At 37.7% G+C, this 15,186-nt stretch overlaps 1 long non-coding RNA gene across 1 annotated transcript; it reads right to left on the minus strand.

Moving 5' to 3' along the window:
• Positions 1–6,710: 6,710 nt before the first annotated feature.
• On the minus strand, positions 6,711–14,315 carry LOC119903296. The gene is made up of 2 exons (XR_005444481.1): positions 13,857–14,315; positions 6,711–7,022 (listed from the first exon to the last, which is right to left on the minus strand). It is a non-coding gene; the product is annotated as an uncharacterized LOC119903296 (long non-coding RNA).
• Between the last annotated feature and the right edge of the window lie 871 nt (positions 14,316–15,186).

The following is a 15,186-nucleotide window of genomic DNA, read 5'->3' on the forward strand; positions in this document are numbered from 1 at the left end:
ATGAGCTCTGGATATGGAGATAGAGTATGTCATGGTTAATTTATCGCTGCTAAGTAGTAGAAATTATTTTATGAATGGATAATCTAAGATCTTCCATTCTGTTATGTGAACACTTCGGCAAGATAAGAACAAGGCTCCAGTGTGCTGTTCATTTATCTTGTGTGAAAAGGAATTATTTTTAGACAGAAGTGCAAATGTTTCCTGTTGTACTTGGAGAGTAAATAAGAAATGGAAAATGTTGATCTGTTTTTTAAGATGACTGGGAGCTATGGTTAATTTGCTCTTACAGCAAAATAGTGGCATGCTTGGGTCACAAACAACTCCATCCTTCATGTTGTCCCTCTGTATTCAGCTATTTTTAAGAATTTATGCATTATAGTCATGAGAGATCTGAGCAATCCCACTTATTTTCCAAGGATGTGGTGATGTTGGTGCGCACTCATGTGGCAACCGGGCCCTGACTGTTGCCAAGTTGGAAGCAAGGGGTAATGTGCATTCAAAGCAAGCATGCTGCTGCCATCGCTTCTTATCACCATCTTATTGTGCAAGACAAGCTATTACGCACTCCATTTACAGGACAGCTGCTGAAACAGTGAGGGCCAGAATATTTAGGCTGATGTGTGACATAATGGAAAGGTTCCAAAGTTGTTGCGTCACCAATCCAGCTCAGTCTGCTGGTGTGGAGTATAGATGATGAACCTGTTACGTCAATTAGAGAAGCTGTTATAGTCACCAGTGTTGTATATCTGCACTCAGCCTTACTGTACATTTGCATCAGGGATTTCCATTCCCTCTTGAAACGATCATGCCATTAGACATGATTGCATGTAAGTACCACTTGCCATGGGTCCCTCCCCAAGGGAATATGGGAACATGTGTTTTCCATTGTTTCATGGGTTTCTCATGTGTTCACACTGACCACACTGACTTTCCCATTATCTCACCACTAGTATACCTCCACACTCTCTCATTGTCTTGGCAGTTTGCCTTTAGATTATATCACCTGAAGGAGCTAGTAAAGCAAAGAAAGTTAAAGTAACTGTATAGCTAGAGTGGTATGCTTGTAAAAATCCTTTATAATAGTTAAAGCAATATTAGAAAATAAACTGCATCATTCACAGCTGCATAGAACAAAGACTAAAATCAGGGGGAAAGAGCTAACTTTGCTGTTTGTAAAGATTAAACGAACAAAATATATGGTAACATGTTAACTGGGAAAATTTAGAGGTAATGGTAGGCACATTTAAAATTTATTTGAAAAAAACAGGCTAGCTGTTTCTAGTCTTTATGCTATGCTATTTAATTGTTAGCACTAGCTTCATATTTAGGTTGTTGCCTGAGAGTAGTAGGGGTGCAATGGATCACACAACTCCTGGTTTGGATCATACCGTGGTTTTGAGTCAGAGATCGGATCATTTTCCACATCAGCAAAAAAGGTTTTTAAAAAGTTAATTTAAAATGTGCTACTCTGGCTGGGATGTTGCCGCCGCTCTCTGTCTGTAGTCACTGTTCACACCTATCAGCACTGAAGGCCGCTGTGCCACAAATGGGTAAAGAGACTGGAGCTGCTCTGGTGACTGAGCGGAGCTATGTGCCGAAGGAAGGCAGTAGAGATTACTGCAAGCTGCAGTAAACATCACAGTCTTATGATCAGTATGCGCTTCAGGGTTAAACACAGCATGCATTTGTCTTTTCTGTTTTTTCACTGCAACTTTTCATTGCTATTTACAGAATAATTACTTTAAAAAGTAACAGCAGCTGTAAAATTCATGGTAAAACTTTGCAATGAATCCGCAGTCCAACCCTGGGGGGATCCATACGGATCAAGGATCACCAATGACCAGTGGCATTGATCGTCTCATTTAACTCTTGACCAGAAAGCAAAAAAAAAAAAAGCATCTTTTCAAAAATATTGATTAATTCAAGGTATTCCTTTTACCTCATTATGTTTTTACTTTCTATCCCTTTGAACCTTGCAGAATCATTGACTTTGTGTTTGAAACAAGTTTCCCAGCTGCTTCATTTTAATCCACTTCCATATCAATTGCAATTGCAAACATTATCTTATTTGGCTAAGGCTTTGACAAGTCCCTTTTTACAACCCACAGGAATTAAATTCTACGCTCAGAGAAAAAGACCAAGTTTCTGGCCTACAGAACTTCAAGATGAATGCTGCTTGCAGAAATGAATAGTGGGTGTTATTTCAATCACGCAATTGTCTAAAATTGTTGTTAAGGTGAACGAAAATAAGACTTTATTTGCTGTCTAACCACAGACGAGACCAGAATAAATCATAATCTCCATTTGTCATATAGTAAAAGGTCATAGTGCGCCACCTGAGCAATGATGAATTGGAATTTCAAACTTCCTAAAAAGAAAGAGTTCCTAAAAAGTATGTTCACACAGCAGTTTTACAAAGCTTCTCGTTTTTTGCAAGTTGTCAGAATAGAATAGTAAGTTTTTCAGTATGGTAGAAATGTAGTGAAGTGAACTCTCTGATCAACCTGGTCCCACCTCATGAAATCAATTATCTAGTCTTCACTGACTTATCTGCTATAATCACTTTTTCCCCTCATCTCTGGTGCATTGCCCAGTTGTGAATGGAAAGGTGATGGTTTTGGGCCACAGAATAAGATGACATCACAGGTTTTCCTTTGTTAAATGGAAATCTGACAGTTCCTCCACTTGTCTATTAGTTCTGGTGACTGATTAAATAAAACAGGCAGTAGTGTGAGTTAGTGAAATGAAACACACTCTGGCAGAACTAGCTGGCAATGCACCGCATTTTATAACATTAACTAAATACAGTGGCAAAGCAATTAAATATCTTTTACCAAGTATAATGAGACTTGAATGTCACTTTGAATGAATGACTGAATTTACGTGTATCCGGTAATAAAACAATTCTCTGTCTTGCACCATTTTAACAACCACTTACGTTTTATCAACTTAACCTCAACCTTTGACCTATTAGAATAGCAAGCCTCCACAGTGTCCCCTAAATTCTTCTAATCCAGTTTATATCAGTGCAATATGCAAGGTGGTACATAATGTAAAACTACATTTCCAACTCTATCACATTTTTTACAGGCCTGTCCATAAATACATGATTGATTTATGGAGCTGACAGCAAGCCAGTTGAAATAATCCACTTCTGTTCATACACACATATAGTATTAGGATCTTATCTAAGGACCTATCTTATAGTCTATCAAGGACGAATCGTTAAAGAATTGGACCTGGATGACCAGATGACAATCACATTGGTGCAAGATATGTGTATTTAAGTATGTGTTAAAAGGAAAAACTTGAAGAGGTGAATAAGATGAGGTAACGTATATGTCAATAAAGCATGCACAATATACCTCAGACTGCAATGCACATCTTGAAATGGTTGTGAAGTTCCCCTATAGTCAGCAGTGTGTTAGATGTGCCTGTGTGCAACAGCGCACATTATTTGTTCAACAAACGCAGGATGTGACAACCCTGTTTTTAAAATAGGGTGTTTGTGAGTACAGTGTTAAAAATCATTTTTCTGTGTTCTGCAGAAAAGTTCAGTCAATGTGCCAGTGTTTTCTTGGATACATTTCTTGGCAGCTTTTTGCCAAAAATAAATTGCTTATAAGCTCCTCCAGCACTGGGGGTGATGGGACAAACTGAGCAAGCAGGCCTCACTTCACTGTTGCTGTAGGAGTATAAAAGAAGTTGTAGGAATCAGTGATGACAAATAAGACATAACATTAGAGACACAATATGGTACATGTCACGATTGTGACTGTAATAATCTGTGAAATGATAGAAAACTCGATACCTTTTGGTTCTTTGTTGACAAAAAATCTGACATTAAAGCTAAAGTAATATTTTTGGATCACACAGCAGCCCCAAAGACTTTCAGCTGTCCACAGGGGGGTCTGACTTCTTAAGGTGGGGGATTGGTTTTAGGGTGAGTTACTGAGTGCGTAGGTTGTGAATTGTGGTTACACCTGATCTGAAGACTGCTAGACTCAATGCCATCACTATATCTTGTACATTTTCACATGGAGTCATAAGAACTGTATCTTTAGACACTGTCAGATAAGACATGCAATGAGACAGACAGAGAAATAGACAGAGAGGGAGACAATGGACCTCACTGACCTCCCAAGTAAAACAACGGATCACATGACTACTTATAAAAAGGTCGCCCTAAAGTGACTTTTAAGTCACTGTTTGTTTTTTCGGCCGTCAACGTTTGGTTTAATGCCCACACTCTCATCAGCATTGTTGCTGCAAAATGCAGTTGTTTCCGGCAAAAAACCTGCACGGCACCAAAACGACATACAAAGTTAGCAGCTAGCTGATTACTAAAGTGGAGCATTTAGCCACTAATAAGCCACTTTCATTATGAATTAGTGTAGACCAAAACCAAAGCTTAAAAGAGAGTGAATTGGACTTATATTTGACAGAGAGCCAGAAAATCAACTCCAAATGCTAATGTTTCACCTCATCTGCTGAATGTGTACACAGGCATCTGTTTGCTAACATGTCTACCTTTCCGAAAGTCAATGTTTTGAGTGTTTACATCTATTTTTAAAAAGCATTTTAACATTACACACAAAAAAATAAATGTGATCATTTGCATTTGTGTTTTGTGTTTAAATTTAACTATAAAATCACTTGGAAAATTGCTACAGCTGCAAACTTTGTATTTTAGAAAAAAAAAAGTGTTTTTCCAGTCTCCAATAGTGCTTTTAAAAAATGTGTATAAATGATACCTTTATCAATCTTACTTTTTTTCTGGAACAAGAGATATTGTGGCCAAAGCCAACTCTGGTTTCCAAACACTAAAATGAGACTGCTAGTTTGTTCAACTATTCCATGTTCCAAGAGGTGTAGATCCCTCAATATACTGTTGCCCATTTTCACATAATACATACTACCCACCTTGTACAGAATACTAAAGAAACATAGTAGTTGCAATTGGATTGCTGACTTACAAATATAATGTCATTTCATATAAGTTTCTGGAAGTGAATTTCATTTAATCTAGTTATAGATTTCTTGTAATAGCTACGGAAAAAACCTCACATTTACTTTCTACTGTGAGAAACGCCAATAATGTAAATGGTTTCAAAGCTCCCTGAGTAAGTTTAATATCACCCTGAAGCTCTTCAGAATAAGAGTGTGGTGAGAACTGTATCCTCCTCAAGGGATCAGGGGGCTTCAGTTTAGAGCTACAGCTTCTTTTCCACAGCCAGGCTCCTACTGATAATTTTTCTATATTGGCCCTCCATCAGCACTCCTGCAAAAACGCAATCTTTTCTTACATAGCGGAGTCTGTAAACTGGCAAGCAGAGCACACAGCTCAGCAGCCCCAAAGACTTTCAGCTGTCCGCAGGGGGGTCTGACTTCTTAAGGTGGAGGATTGGTTTTAGGGTGAGTTACTGAGTGCATAGGTTACGGATTGTGGTTACACCTGATCTGAAGACTGCTAGACTCAATGCCATCTTGTACATTTTCATATGGAGTCATAAGAACTGTATCTTTAGACACTGTCAGATAAGACATGCAATGAGACTTAGAAATAGACAGAGAGGGAGACAGTGGACCTCCCACTGATAATCACTGTGATTAATGGGCACTGCCTTCTCACTGGGTGGCACGTCTTGTAGACGTCTGTTCCGACCAGAAGGCAAATACCACAGAAGTACCAGCCACGTGTTTGGCCAGGCCCTCTGAAGGCCGTGGCATCAGTCAGACTGAGGGGCAGGCCACAGAACAAAGGTTTCACAACCTCACCCAAGGCCGAACCCAGTGGCTGATGTACAGCAGGCTGTTATTTTAACCATACTGTGGGAGGGCTGAATACTTGGATTTCTGGGTTCAAGATGACTTTCACTGGTCTGTCAGAGAAGAATTAACACAAGAATCACACTACAATTTTGTAACTGTTGATTTAAATCTGATCAAATGGTTTCTCCCAAATTTGGATTGATGGATATGATTCTAACTAGAGCAGGATCTCATTGACGTTATGCATTATGTCCCATTCCTGCACAAGATCTGATAGATCTCTCAAATCATATATCATACAAGGAGCAAGGCATTCTATGAAGTCAGGCTATTTTCAGAAAGCTCTTTTACACAAGAAACATTTAGTTACTCGTGCGAGTCATGATTTAGGAGAGTGTCCTTTGGTCCTATTGAGAAGCTAAAAGATAATATAAAACAATTGGATATATTATCTTTTGGCTTAGGATGATGTCTATAACCAGTGAGCCATAACTCAAAGATCTCTTCTAAATGGGCTTAGCAGTAGTGGTATGTACAGTATTTATGGATGAGAAAGCAATGCTATTAATATTGGTGAATGTTTCTGCTTTTTGGTTGCTATTGGAAGCCCTGAAAGAGATCTTGTTCTTGTCCAGTTGAATATTTAGTAAGCCAGTCTCCTGCAAACTCCACAAAATGTTACCAATGTAACCAATCCTAGGGTTGGCAGACGGAGGCACACTTTTATTCATCACATAAGTGGGTCACTGGTTTTACTTGGATTGAGATCAGAGAATGGATGTGTTACGAGCCTTTACTGGTTAAGTTAAGTAAGAGATCAGACCCAACAAGTTGTAGCTATGTATGATTGCAATGGATGACGCAGGGGCTAAGAACCACCTGACAAACCTTCGCATCGTGTCTGTAATGGCTCAAACGTGCAACTAAAGACAGGCAAGTAAAATCAAAGTTCAGTTTACTGAAGTCCATGGTCAAAACCCAGTAAATCAGGCAGAACAGGTAAACTTATCCTGCAAAGAGCAGGCAGGGAATACAAGGTCCAAAGATCAGGCAGATGTACAAACAGACAGGCTAGGCAGGCAGTTAATAAAATGGCTGGATAGCTAGGGCAAAAGCAAACTGGAGGATCTGCCAGAGTGCTAGTGGAGATTGACCGCTATACAGCTGGATTGATTAGGCAGATGAGAAGCGGACAGGTGACGAGAATTGTGGGAAACCAGGCTACTGCAGTGCAAGGGGGAGTTGCGGATCTGGAATGACAGGACAGGTTAGTATCAGGCAGAGCAAGACAACATAATGAATGTTATGAACTGGCAGGAGCTGTGACAGCATAGTTCTATCCATTAAAGTCATTGATTATTACAATCATGGAAAGTAATAATATGGTATAATCCATAATATAAATGTTTTAAATTACTAATTTCTATTCTTTGTTAGTCAGCACAGCTCTGTCAAAGGTGCTTTTCAAACAACCACACATTACAAAGACATTGTTCAAGACACAGTTTGGTAATAGCTAGCTTAAAGATAAGATCGCGGTTGATAGGATGGAGCTCTCCAGAAGTCCTGTTCTCACAATGAATCTGTGGGTTCACACACCTTACAACAAAACTCAGGGGGACTCAGAAATGTAGGCTTATCAGTGGCTAACGTTAGCAAACTAGCTAAGAAGACACAGCATGTAATTATGACCAAGGGCATAGAATTTAGTAAGGACTGTAGGGACATGTCCTTACCAATATCCTGCAACTACTGAATGGCCCCTAGCGATAATTTTGATCAAAACAATTAAATATAACCACTGTCGGTCCCTCTAGTTAATGTATTTGGAAAACAAACACTCTTGTTCTCTAACTACGAGTCCAATGCGTTTTTTAAGTTTTGAAAGATTACGTCCTCCCATATGCCTCACAGTGGTTTGGTATGCTGTCTACCTTTTTCAGAACTTCGGGCGACTTTATTTCTAAAAATCTCCAACTGGGAGATGATTTTATCATCCCCACCAAATTACATGAAATATCTGCCTTTGATTATGACAATTTTGTAGTTCCTTGAAGTTCATTTCTCATCTTTTTGTAAAGGGAGGCAGCTTCCCCGCAACTCCAGCCCCCATTGCAAGCTCATGTGTATCACAGCAGTCTTTCCACTGAACGCAGAGAGGGCAAAGTGATATCAGTCATCATCAGTCAAACTACTGGTTGACAGCAAACAATCTGACCTCCAAATTGTAGCTTACTGTAATGCGAATAGCCTACTAAATTTCAAATTGCAACCACAGCTCGTTACTGAAAAAAGTAATTACTTTACTGTAACACGTTACTAAGTATTGCATTACTGCCAAACACTGGTCAGCTCCATCAACATCTTTAGAAGAGTGTAAATGTCTTTTACATCTTTATCTTTTACAGCTGGCTAGCTAGCTGGCTAGGTTGACAGGGATCCTTTGGGGAGGCGTTGAAAAGTTGCTGTTGGCTTTGGAGGTCGGTGGTTGGCAGGACAAAATATTCTGCGAATAAAAATGTCTACATTCATGCCATGAAGTACTGAGGGAGTTGGTGCTCCATGAGTGGCTTGTTTACTTCAGTTAAAGCAATTTTCAAAACATAACACTTATATGGTTTGACCTCTCAGCCTCAGGGGATCTGGACTGTCTCAGAGTATTATATTCAAAGCAAAAAGGAATTTATTGTCAACAGTATGGTTCCTGGTCAACATTATAGGCTACAGTAAATTTGAGCCCAACTAAAGCTGACTGTTTGATGTGTTTTATGCCTGTCAAAGTGTGAAGTGAAATGGGAGCTGTCACAACTCTCTATCTCAAACCCAAGCCACTTAGCTGCAATTCCAGTCTGCCTTGAAATAAATCGAACTATAGTGCCTTTTTCTAGCCCACATCCTGAAGCTGCTGCAGATGTTCCTGTGAATAGACTGCGTGTGAAGTACTGTTGTACTTGTTGTGGATTATTTGAATAGATTACCATGTGGACGTACGCATGGATTAAAAGAGCTGCACGTTTTACAGGAGTTTCTGCTCACATCTTACAGTTTGCTCATGGGAATGTAAAGTTTAAAACGGTATTGTGTGAGTAATGGTGAACAAATTTGTTCTAGAAGGAAATACTAGACAAAGAGGTCATTCTCAAAACAATAACAAAGCACCCATGACCATGACGTATTATCAAGAGAAATGCAGCCACTTTCCAATTAATGAGCCTTTTAGACATTCTCAGTTTAAAAATTGTAGAGGTTGTTTTTCCTTTAAATTAAATGCAATGAGGCCTGCAGACAATAGAATGTTTTTAGGTGTTTTGCATCACAATTAAATGTGTATATTATAGATATTATATTTTCTAAAAAGTTATAGTACCAAACTATGCACAGAGAATGGATTTCTAATTTAATGGCTTTTCTGACAACACCGTGATTCAATTTGTAAAATAATTAAGAAACATTCTGGACTCAAAATGATGGATGTCCAGCTACTACTAATTAGTCCATTCCATGTGGCATGATGATGTAGCTTCAGTAGGCAGTAGGACCGTATTTTTCTGCAAGACTGCATTAAATGATTCAGGTTGATGTATAACTGTATAACAGAAATCACCTGTTGCTAATTTAATGTTCATTATTTTACATGCTAAGGTTTCAGCCTCTAAAATCTGCTACATTCCTTTACTCACACTGGTCCATAATATCAAATTACATATTCTAAACATTATGTACACTGACATTAAAACAAGTGAAATATGTAATAAATGTCTGTGGGGGAGAAATACGTCCAGCTATGCAGAGCACATACACATGACACCCTTCCAAATAATCACCTAAAATTAAGTCATTTTTAAACCATGATGGATGACATGTTCTTGACTTCAGTTTCTGCTTCTTAAGTTTTGTTAATGGCAGAGTTGTGCTGGCCCCTCTCAGCATATTAATCATTTTTGAGTGTTGCTAGTTCAGGGAGCACTTTGGAACTAGCTTTAAACGAGTTCTACTTCTGGCAAACGCTATGAGGAAATAAACTACAAGGAATGATAATCTGAGTCTGTTTTGGCTTTAATCAACAGAAATCTTATATTTCACTGGAATCTGGCTGTACCAAAGAGAAATATATCTAAAATCTGAGAATCCACCATGATTCCCCACCAGCAAACCCAGATTTGCAGATGTCTCTAGTTTAATGGAAATTTTTTTGATCTATGTTGCCTTTAGTCCACTCTGGACTATTTCATTCTTTTGCATTTTGAATGACCTTGTTGTTGAAATGTGCTATACAAATAAACTTGCCTTGTCTTGCCTTGCCTTGCATAATGGACTAATTATTGGCTAACACACTTCTATCTCCTTCTTTAAACAGATATTTTCTCATTCCTGTTTCCTGAAAGCTTTTTTTAATATAGAATATTATATACAATATAGAACTGATATTTAAAAAAAACATCCAAGAAATGCTGATAGTTTATTATGGAAATAATATTTTTGAAGAGATGAAAAGAAACTCCTTGAGATGATTCCAGGTCTGTGTTTCTTCATTAATTTTTTTGTCATGATACTAAGCCCCCAAAACACGGCAAAAAGATGTTCCTTATTTGTGGAATTGATTGAAAGAATTAACTACCATTTCTTCTTTTTTATTCAATATGTCAATGGCAACTATAGTATAAGGCTAAATGGTCTGGAAAATTTATTTAATACAGTATAAGCTTTCTCACTGACTTTTGAAAGCTAATATTGAAACATGTTGTAGTGGTTGTAAAAAGGTGGGGGCATTACGACAGTAACTAAGTACTGTAAACAGATGATACCAGGGCCATGGTCACTTGCAAGTTGTTTTCTCTAAATTGGCACAACTTAATTCCCCAATTGGGTCAAAATAAATCACTAATGAGATCTATCTTTTAACCTTTTTAACAAATTCCTCCATCAATCACTTTAAGATCGCTACTTCAGTGTCATTCCTGGGTTGTTGGACATAATCTGTCTTTAGCTATCGATTATCTCATTGTCCTAATCTCAATCACATGCTGAACACACCGATTCAATGAATACATTAAGAAGGCATTTGAATACAAACACTCTTCCGTGTCTGAGAAATGGAGAGCACAGCAGGTTGTTTTGGTTGTGTTCCATCTCGCCATATGTTTCCAGTTTTTATTGTTTTGGTTTTGAAAAGCTAAGACTGCTGTCAGAAAAAAAGATAAGAACCATCAAGTTGAGCAAGAGACCATGAATCAAACCTCCTCTTTTTCCAGCGTAAGATGAAGCATTGTTTGAATCTGCACACCACATGGTCGATAAATTCTCTTGGACTGTACCTGGATGAAAAGGCTTGGCTATTTTCTACTTGCAATCCCTATTTCTTGAAAGGGGTCAATTAGATGAGGCTGTAGAATAAGATTTGTTACACTAATATACAAACAACAGTGAAAAAGACATTCTTTAATGCTTGCGTAATTATTTAATGGGCAGTTCCTCTTTTGTTCTGCAGCACACAAATTAGTGTTTGGTGATTTGATCCAGGCTCCCTGTTGCTTTGTAGGCCTAAGATGTCCTCTGGATAGCTTTTTTCTAAGATGTGAGGAGTTGTGAACGTTGGGTCACTGTTCTTAAAGAACAATAACATACAGTGAAACATGTGAGCTAATTATTACCATGAGGATGCTGCATTGTTAGGACAGCCAGTATTCAATTTGAAATGTGCTATTGAAGTCTGTTTATTGCATAAGCACTGCCAGTTTTTTAGTTGGTTTTGGTTTGCATGCTGAGTTTTATGTTGCCAACCAGTGAAGATTGAAAGTATATTTGAAAGCCAGACATCACTCACAATTGAACAACCCTTGTGCTCTCTTAGCAGAGATTCTTACAGTGACACTGGCTCAAGGTTACAGAATTGATATAGATTTTTTCCATGCCAACCATCCTTACAGACACATAATTAAAGGCTTTACATTGGTTAGTGGGATCTTTAAATATAGAAAAATGTTCAAAAAGACTCTCCACTGCCCTAATAAATCCATTCATTCTTATTTTGTAAATCATTTCTTAGCAAAGTGGGATATTTTGTTGCAGCTATCATGCATGAGTTGATCATTAAAAACAAACGTTTGGGGGCTTTTAAGATGTCAGACACTGAATACAAAACCCCTGTCAGTTTGAAGCCAATGCGTTTCAGATGGTAACACTAAAATGGCTTTTGATGAAGTCCCCGGAGAAGGGAATGTTTTGGCTCGTGTGGGCGCACCATACATGTGACAAGCAATTGTTGTCTTACTCGAGGCTGTCATTACCATCTGAGTAGATCATTATAGGTCTGAATGTACTTTGTTATGACAGACTGTAAACCGTTAGTATTTAATGATCCTTACTTCAGACATGGAGATTAGAAAGAGCTTGTTCATATTCTGTTCAATTGAACATGGTTCTAGGAGAAATGTTATTGGGTTTTTTTGTTCACTCAGAAAGTAGACGTAAAAAAGATTTGATTTTTTCTGTGACTATGTCACTTTAGGCATTTTGACAAGTGTAATCAGACACTGTGTCTGATAAACCAAGATCCTTCAGGTGTATTTAACTTTGACAAAATGCTGTGGTTGCAAGGTGCCCTCACATGGATTTAATATTTTAGTTGCTTTGCAATGAGTGCTTTGTTTGAGGTCGTATCAAAGAAAAAAACACATTTCCGTCAAGAAATGTCCATCTTGTTTTTTAAAACATGAATTACAATGAGTAATTCTTGTTTTTGCAAAAAGCAGACTTTATAGCAGACTGCAACATTTTACGATGTAAGTGTGTTGCATCTTTTTAATTTTTCTTTTTTAAATGTCCCACTACAATGGTGGGGGTGGAATGCATCAGTATCAAAGCAAAGATGGAAATATGGGTTCTCTCAAGTTTCCCTTATCACCCATCTGTTCAAAACTCAAAGCCAAAGTCCAGTGTAATAATGTATCACATGTGAACAGTTTCTTTATGTTTTATGGCCAATGTTTATGATAAGACGACTGTTACGTGTAAACACCAAGATAAATGATGAGAGTGTCGGAGATGTGTTACATCTGGGTCTGTAGTAAAATAAAACTTGGCTCACAAGTAGCTCATCTGCTGAACTCTCAGACAAACAGACACAAATGGTGTCAGGTTCTTTTTTGCTTATTTTATTTTTTGTGTGTTTGGAAGCTTTGTGTGCCTTCAGCTAGGCTTTATACTAAAAGTTAACCATTGTTTGTTTACACATCCACTCCCACAGAGAGCTGTATAGGTAAACGTAAAAGAGAAGAAACATACATAGAAACAATATAAACCCTCAAGGCTATTACTTTGCAAAGGCTTAGTGTGAAATTAAATTCTCCTAAACACAGGAAATTACACCATTTGAGCTAGATTAAATATATACACAGTTCAATGTGTGTATTGCACATGCAGCTAATGAGTGAGGGGGCTACTGATTATGAGTCATTGCTTTCTTTCTGCATGTGCAATCATCTGAGCTCTGATCTGTTTGTCAGGGCGCCCCACCTACTACCAGATTTATATTATTATACCAAATATTACGTGATTCGCTGCACAAAGCAGCTCTTATACTGGGTTTCGACATGAGAAAAACAATCCTGTGGATAAAGGGATGCTGTGTATTTATTGCAGATAGTATCACGCTACTATGAATGTATTATGATCTGTTAAAAATGCAATCATGTCTTTTTTTTTTGAATTATTGTAGTTGTTTTGAAGATCTTAAGAAATTATTTCAAAGATGGGGCTAGCTTGGCAGGTGCACCAGCTATTTGGAAATCTATTACTAAGTTTGTTTGTAAAGTCCTTCCAAGGGTCCAACTATTAACTCTCTTCAAGCAAATAAATTACTTAATCAAGTTTGCGCCATTAAAACCTAAGAAATGTCTAAATTAGTAAAAACTTTATGGAAGCTTGCTATACCATCACTAATTCGTACATAGCTTTTTAGGGGAACAGCAAAGGATAGCCTATATTAAAGTCAATGGACATAAAGTTGTGACTCTGATGTAGAGACAGTGCACAGTTAAAATGTTACGTATGAAAGATAAATTTGTTACTAATTAATAACTTACCACTCTGAAACTCTTGCTCCAGTCCACGTTGCGAAGCTGGTTCAGGAACATGTACAGCTGAACCAAAGCCCTGGTTACCTGGAGAAATATTAGCTTTTTAGAGTAAGTAGTATTCATGGAATTTAGAATTCAGTAGTCTAACATTATTGGCATAACATTTTGTAACATGAGGAATGTTGTTGTTGTTAAATGTCATTGAAAATATTCCCAGTTTAAGTCATTATTAAATATCATTTTATCATATCATTATTAAATATCATTTTTATTAGTGCCAGACCAGATATGTTGACCATATTCTATGGGCTCATTCAAGACTTTTCAAAAGAAGGCCTGCTTTTCTGAACCTTCTTTGAGAAAAAAACCCTTCTGTTTTACTCCTGTGCTTACAAGCATTACTGATGTATAAAGGTGTCTGTTCCAAGAGGCAGGTGTGAGATATTTGGATAACTCCGGTATGTGAAACTTACAACATTAAAAGACGTATCAATCATTTTAAAAGTGAAAGCAGGTTCCAAGCCTTTGTTTTCATTTTCAGTGGCAGGATTGTGCTCTGTTCACATTTGGATGACAGATTCTCCCTTTCCGATCAGACCCTCATTCGAAAATTTTGAGCTGTAAAATATCTATTGTTACGTATTTTAGTCAGATATACTTATGTCAAGGAATTGACGATTAATAGCAAAGGGATATACATTTATATTTGGTGGAAAAGGCTCTATTGTTTGATGGAGCTCGCTATCCCAGTAGCTAAGAGGATTCCACTCATTCCCTTTAATAACATATGAACATATGAACTTTAATCTTAATCAAATTAATCGAGCACAGGAATTACTAACAACGAAAACTTGTGAAAAGAGAGGTAATTACAAAATCTAGATAAACTGAATGGCTGGCTATTTCTGGAAAAAATGGATTGGCCTGAATTGCCATCCTGTGGATCAGCCTTACTTTTCTTTTAATTTCAGTGTGTAGATCATTAGGCTACATCATTTGTTATTAACAGCAGGCAGATTGTGGCATATCTTTGGTACATCACCATAGGGTCTGTAATACATTACCACAGCATTTACAATTTATGAAACATCGTACCAGAGGAACATTTTCTAGTACCACAAGACCTTTTTGTAAGGGTTGCATCCACACTTCTGCCTTCACATCTAAATTACTTATATTTTACAAGCTAACGTTTGTTTGCTACAAAACACCCAGACACAGACACAATAATGTCTGAACACCTCTACTATTGTTTGACTGTGATTTATCCTCTAGGGGCTGATCACAGATATCCAGGTCAAGACTCCCAATTTCGTGCGTTGGTCATTGTTTACAT

The sequence above is a fragment of the Micropterus salmoides genome, unplaced genomic scaffold, assembly GCF_014851395.1.
Source record: "Micropterus salmoides isolate LMB-PRFRI ecotype aquatic unplaced genomic scaffold, ASM1485139v1 Ms_hic_scaffold_1456, whole genome shotgun sequence".
In the NCBI taxonomy this organism is placed as follows: domain Eukaryota; kingdom Metazoa; phylum Chordata; class Actinopteri; order Centrarchiformes; family Centrarchidae; genus Micropterus; species Micropterus salmoides.